This window comes from Ictidomys tridecemlineatus, chromosome 12 (assembly GCF_052094955.1).
Source record: "Ictidomys tridecemlineatus isolate mIctTri1 chromosome 12, mIctTri1.hap1, whole genome shotgun sequence".
Taxonomy (NCBI): domain Eukaryota; kingdom Metazoa; phylum Chordata; class Mammalia; order Rodentia; family Sciuridae; genus Ictidomys; species Ictidomys tridecemlineatus.
The window spans coordinates 66,402,990-66,409,993 of NC_135488.1; the positions used below are offsets into that span (position 1 = coordinate 66,402,990).

Here is a 7,004-nt window from a genome sequence, read left to right on the forward strand (position 1 = left end):
TGAAAGCCTTCCACGGGCTCAGGAGCAGAGGGATGGACACCACTGTCCATGCCTGTACAACTAATAGCATGCTGCAGGATGAACACCAAGCTTCCGTCCACTCTTTCCCTCACCGGTCTCCTCAATTCCAGATCATGGTGAAGGAACAGAAACAAGGATAAGCAAGTCCTCTGTGAGGCATTCTTATTGATAGGGAATTTTGAATGATTAATATAAACATTAACCAATAAAAATAAGAACAGGAAGGCTGGGGTTGTAGCTCAGTGGTAGAGCACTGGGTTCTATCCTTAGCATCACATAAAAACATAAAATAAAGGTATTGTGTCCATCTACCACTAAAAATATGTGTGTGTGTGTGAGAGAGAATATTAAGAGAGAGAAATAATGAAAGAGAGAGAGAGAGAGAGAGAGAGAGAGATTAAGAGAGAGAGAAATAATGAATCAGGTTGAGATTAAACAAGGACCAGGAAACATCAGTCCTGGGTCACTGCTATAGCACTTTAAGAAGTGCTCAGTGTCATTGCAGAATCTGACAGTGAGAATTCATCTTGCTGAGCTGAGATGGACACTTGGTTGTCAATTCTGAAGAATCTTTGAAGTTGGAAATTCTAACTTCTTTTTTTTTTCTTGCTGCAATTAGCATTCTCAAATACTAAAATAATTTGTAACCAGTAATGAAGGATGCATGTGCATTTGGGAGAGAGAATGAGAGATTTCAGTAGAATGATAAATGGAGTCCTGGTTCTGGGAAGGACCAGGTAAGGAGGATGGAACTTTTACCCCAAGATCCTACATAGTCATGACCGAGAAGCAGCTGTGTAGGGAACACTGGAATGTGAAACAAGCACCATGAGGCCCCCAAGCCAAACTCTTCCAACTGAATAAATGAGCTAATTCCACAATATCAGCCTGTAGATGTCTGTCTCTGTTATATCCCTTCTGATCATTACCTTGGCCATCAGACAGTTCTGCTACATTACTCGACTGTACTGCCGAGAGAGAATCGACAATATTAAAACGACTCCATTGCTTTTATGAACTGGCTCTAGGAGGCCAGAGTCCATTTCCATTACTGAGATGTGTTGTGTGCCTAACCAAATGCTTTTGGAAGCAGATAATTAGGCATTGCAGGCGATGATTGTTTAAAGAAGATATACATTCAGGTTTCAGACATGGTGTGTGAAATGTCTTGTAGGAAGACCATGCTTACTTTCAGGAGTGCCCTGGGGTTATTTTGGCTGGGAATTGGGAAAGGGGTATAGCTTCTTTCTGGAAAACACACTGTAGTAGGGGTAATGGCAATGTTTTAAACACAAACATTCTTGAGAGGCAACTGGTTGGCAGTTCTGAGTAATTCCAGCCACACACACAACTTGTGCCGGAAAAAATAATCACACCTAAGTGATGTCCACAAAGCCAGGATGTTGCTTTTGAAAAGTTTTACTTCTTGTTCTTAAAGTGTCAGGGCCAACACGTTTAGTTTGCATGTGCTGATACAAAGCATATTTGAATTCTGAAAACATTGAAGAGTTAAATAATACAAGATCCAGTATCTGGAATAAATTACTGAAAATGCTGGTGTAAAGGGAACACATTTAGTACACCTTTTAAGGCCTCAAAGTGAGCCCTAAAGAGAAAAGATTCTTTTCAGATGGAATACATAGATGGTCTGGTGATGATATAAGGAAATACATAAGGAGACCATTTCCAGATCTTCCCAGGTGGTCAAGAGCAAAGGTAGGGTGATTACTGGCTCATGTGACAAGAGTAAAATCTGAGTAAAATCATGAATAGGGTCCATGGAGACCTCATCAAGACTTCCAGAAGATTCCAAATCTGGGATGTCCTTATTAGAAAATGACTATTTAATTTATTACAATAGGAGGAGCAGACAGACTGGCTTGAGGAACTGATTTCTTTCTTTCCTTTAAAAAATAGTTTTAGTTGTAAATGGACACAATATCTTTATTTATTTATTCTTTATGTGGTGCTGGGAATTGAACCCAGTGCCTCACGAGTGCTAAGCAAGTGCTCTGCCACTGAGCCACAACTCCAGCCATGTGATTTCTTGATCTAGGTCTGCCAGCAATCTTCGGGAACTGCGTGTTCAGAGTGCAAACTTCAGACCACAATAGCAGCAGCACCCGGGGCTTCTTGGAAATGCAGAAACACAGGCTTCACCCCAGACCTGCAAGAATCAGAGTCCACATCTTAACAGGATCCCAGGGTGATTCACTCCCACATTGGGGTTTATAACTTGTTGGACTCTGCCACAAAAACTGTAAGGACAAAATTCATACTATCCAGTAATTCTTTAACTCACCTATGTATTTTAACAAGAATTTACTGAGTGTCAACTTTGTGCCAGATAAACCCTGGGGAGAAAGTTCTGATAAGACAGACAAGATTTCTGAGATCATTACATTTATTTTTTATATTTGCTTAGCAAACCATGACTACTTAAATCACCTCACTTATGTGGACTCATTTTATCCTCTTACAACTGTGTGAGGCAGGTACTATTATTTTGTCATGTTTTAGAGATAAGGAAAGGGAGGCACAGAAAGCTTAAGTAATCTTTTCAAGGCCACACAGCTTGCAAGTGGCAGAACCAGGATTCCAGTCCAGAGAGTCTGACATCAGAGTCCAGGCTCTTAATCATTATGTTATGCTATCAGTCAGTCAGCTATATATAGCCTTTTATTTTCTTTGAAGGAAATAAATAGAATGCTGTGATAGAAAAGAAAAATGAGAATGAAGTGTGTCCTTAGTTAAACCAGAAGGGGGCAATATTTGAGAGATGGCATTTAAACTGAAACCTGTAGGAAAGGAGGGACCTTCATGTGAAGAGACATGCAAACAAATTCTAAGCAGAAGGAAGAATAAGTATAAAGTATTTGAAGTTGCAACAATGTGGTCTCTGCTGAGAACCAAAGCGCAGCATGGTAGGAGCTTGTAGGTGCTGGGGAATGAGATTGGAGGCGAGGCTGGGGAGTTTGGAGGGGGCGATCACCTGGGGAGGTAAGTGGCATAGGTGACCGCAGAGCTTTGGAGGATACAGAAGGAGTTTGCATTTTATTCCAAGAGTTCTGGGAATTCAGGAATGGTCTTTGCAGAGGAGTGGGGAAATCTACCTGCTGAGACCGGAAGCAGCAAAAACCAAGAGAGTATTTGAGCGGTCCAGTTGCAAGATGATGTGGCTTTCATCAGAGCAGTGGCAGTGGGGATGGAGAGAGAGTCCAGATGCAAGATCTGATTGGAGGTGGGGCCAACAGAAATGGGTCCTTGCACATGTGGATATGTGGGTCAAAATGTGTTTCTGGGAGGAGCTGGATTGTGACTTGAGGGTTTCTGACTGGAGCACAGTGAGTACAGGGTGCTGCTCTCTGCAGGGGCATAGGAGAAGCTGGGGGTGGGCAGGCTGGGATAGGTAGGGATCCTATCTTCCTCTTAGCATGTCAATTCAAGATGTTTATGGATCTTACACCTGGAGATGTCAGAGAGGTATCCATATCTTTTCAGGATTTCATTCTGGATATGGAATAGATTCCGAATTTAGTATTTTTTTGAGTGAATTTCAGGAAAGAAGACCTTCTATAGGAAAAGAGATATAGCTCCCTAGGGGTTTCCTATTACCCAGATGTTTCTGTAACAGAAGTCAAAGGTTTTCTTTGTAGAGTTGGGAATGACATAAAAATTTAAATGACAACCACCACAACTAATTATGGATAGTTCACTTTAAATTAATTTACACTAAGCTACTCATGACACATACCATGTATTCTGGAGAGCAAATTTTGGTAGGCAGATTGCTGGCATGGGAAGAGAAGATGGCCACCAAGATAGAAATGCCGGCAACCATGTTTTATTGAATAGAATATCTGGAGTGGCTAGCCTGAATGCTCCGTGAATGTTATTTCAGACAAGATGTCCAAGATAAATTTTGCCCAAGGCCAATACTATTCCTTTAAAGTAAACTGCAACGACAAATTCTTGAGAGGATCTGAACATGGTTTGAAAGACCTTCACCTCCTCATAGCTATATTGTACACATGCCATACTTTATTATCCTCTTAGCATTATTTATTCTGTGATCCCCTATACAATAGAGACACAGAATTACTCACATATGACTGATGGGTACAGAAAAAGTATAGTTTCCATATCTAATAAATGTTCTGATATGAGTTCTGACTGACTGGGGGAATGGAAACAACCATTGTCACCACCCTAATTTTAACTCATTTGGGTTCAAAAGTTAGTCTAGTTGAGCCACTTGTCTCTTGAGTTTTTGGTATCGTTCCTCCCCACATCGCTGTCCTTGTGCAAGATGTCTAGATGAAGCAAAAGATTTTTTACAGCTTTAGGAAGAAGGGGTGTCCCTATGATTTTCCTTGAGTGAATGCTTGCTGGTGTCCACTGCGGTCTGGTTTAGCCGGATGATTTCTTTGGATATTTTGTCTCTGGTGGATTTGTAGTGCTCCAGAGCTTGATCATGGCCCAGAGGCCTCTCTCTGTTGACTGGCCTCTTATTGATTCTTGCTGCCTCTACAGATGTCTCTAAGCTCTGTCAAGGCCGCCAAAGAGTTCCTGGACAAGGCCACCTATGGTACGGCCCATGGGGTCATCTTGGCTTCTGTAAGGTCTTACCAATCTCTAGAGAACCTCTGCCACATGGAAACTGAAGAGCTACTTAGAACTCTTCCTGTTCACTTGACCATGAGAACCAGTCCTCTTAGCTCTGCTGGTCATTCCCTCTCCCAGACCTACTTTTCTACTCTGGGCTGGGGACACACACTGAGCACACCTAGGATGGGTCACCTTTCTGTCTCTGTGCCCTTTCTTCTGTAGACCTCTAAAAGGAAGGAAAGTTTTTCATTGCCAACTTCTTTTTCTCATGGTAGCTCAGTCTTCTACGTTTCGAGGAAGCTGAAGTGTGAGAGGATATGAGATATAAGGAAACCTACATTGAAAAGCATTTCAAGGCCTCAGGTGGTATAAAGTCGGGTCATGGAAAGTCTTGAGATATTCTTGAGGATAAAATGAATCTATTCAGAAGTAATAAAATTGGCCTCTGGAGAAGAATATCACATCTCTTCTTTCTTTTGTGACCTGATTACATCTTTATTAGAAAATTAAAGACTAGCACCATGGGGCAGAATTTCTTTGTCTTTTTAATATTTTTTAGTTGCCAATGGATTTTTTTTACTTTGTTTATTCATATGTGGTGCTGAGGTTCAAAGCCAGGGCCTCACACATACTAGGCAAGTGCTCTACCACTGAACTGCAACCCCAGACTCATGGGGCAGAATTTCTAAAAAAATAAAATTGATTCAATTGAGCAAATACTTAGGGAATCTACTGTGTGTTCATCATTTTCCTTAGTGCTGTGGGGGTGAAAAAAGATCAAAGGCACATTAGCTGTCCAATAGGAGGCTACAGTATTTTTTGTTAGACATGACACATGCTTATGAAGCAGTTGATTAAATGAACCCAGGTGAGGTAGGGTTACTGGGGCAAGTTGCATGGCATAGACAGTGAGTACTAGAAGACATGATGAGTGGGAAATCACTCTGAGCTTAGAGATCCCTAAAATTATAGTTCATACACAAGATATTGAAGATGGCCATGTTACATTGAGGTAGATCAGTGATGGATGGTAGGAAATGTAGAGGGAACAGTAAGAACCAAGACTTTGAAGGATAACTGAATATAACTGCATTGTCTAACATGGTAGCCACTGGCCAGTCATGGATACTGAACACTTACAATAAGGTAATACAAAAATTGAGATGAAAATTAAGTGTAAAATATACATTACATGTTGAAGTTTCGATATGAAAAAGGAATGTGAACTATCTCAATTATTTTTAAATATTAGCAATATGTCGAAATATATATTATTTTTGATAGATTAAATGCAATTATTGATAAAAACTTTCCACTTCCTTTTATTTTATTTTTAAATGTGGCTACTAGAAAATTTAAAATTACATTTGTGGACTTCCATTAGATTTCTGTTAGACAATACTGACAGAAAAAGACATTAGGGAAGAGATTGCTTAACTAAAGAAATAGGTTTGAGTCACCCAGTAGGTCCCTGCTTCTTGTTCTCAGGAACAACTCTTGTGTGTGTGTGAAACAAAAGAAAACAAAACATTTAAAACGTCTACTGGGAAGTAATCATTTCACACCAAAGCAACCTAAAAAAATCAGTAGTATTTCTAAATGAACATGTACTATATTAACCCTCTACCAGTTTCATATATATATGAAAAACAAGACAGGTATGAGTAAGACAACCTTAGTGTATGGGAATCTGTCAACCCTTACACTAACTCTGACCTCAAGAGGTTGGGGTCTGCACCTATGACTGTGGAGCTAGAGCTGGGAATGGTGGAGGCAATCCAGAAAACGAAATAGTGGGTAGATCATGGACTATCAGGCATAAGAATGAGAAGCTCATTTCAGAGTCAGTGAAAAATCTTAAATATCCCAGATTCTTCCACACTTTTATTTGGTTGTATACCTAGTGTAGTTTTCTAAGGTGGTTTTGTTTGTGTAAGGGTTGATTTTCACTCTTCCCACAGCTTGGTTATTGCTGTAGGTGCCCTTGACCTCGGAGGAGGAAATTGAGTGGAACTCTAAGAGACAGGGTCAGACCTTTCCGGGTGTCCTCAAACCTGTTTTAGAATCACTGTCTAGGATATAGTCGAGGCTGCCAATTGAGGGCCTCTTGCACCCTTGGGTGACAGCTATAGAGCTATTGTTATCTTGTATCCAGAAACCCTGCTGTCTTCTTGACCTCTAAGTCTCTAAGTATCTTGAAATCCCCTTCCAACTTCTGTTAAATGCCTTAATTCTGTTTTCAAAGCCCAGCCTCTTCCTGGAAGATTCAAAACATTCAACTTACCTGTCAAATGAAAGATAACCATGACCCGTTGTCCAAAAGCAGCTGCTCTCAGGGCTGTATCTGGGAAGCAGTCCTCACCATAGCAAAAAGA

General features: G+C 40.6%; 1 long non-coding RNA gene across 1 annotated transcript; it reads right to left on the reverse strand.

The window, feature by feature from the left end:
- Window positions 1–1,932: 1,932 nt before the first annotated feature.
- LOC144369591 (uncharacterized) lies at window positions 1,933–7,004 on the reverse strand. Its single transcript, XR_013429373.1, has 2 exons — window positions 6,914–7,004; window positions 1,933–2,188 (listed from the first exon to the last, which is right to left on the reverse strand). It is a non-coding gene; the product is annotated as an uncharacterized LOC144369591 (long non-coding RNA).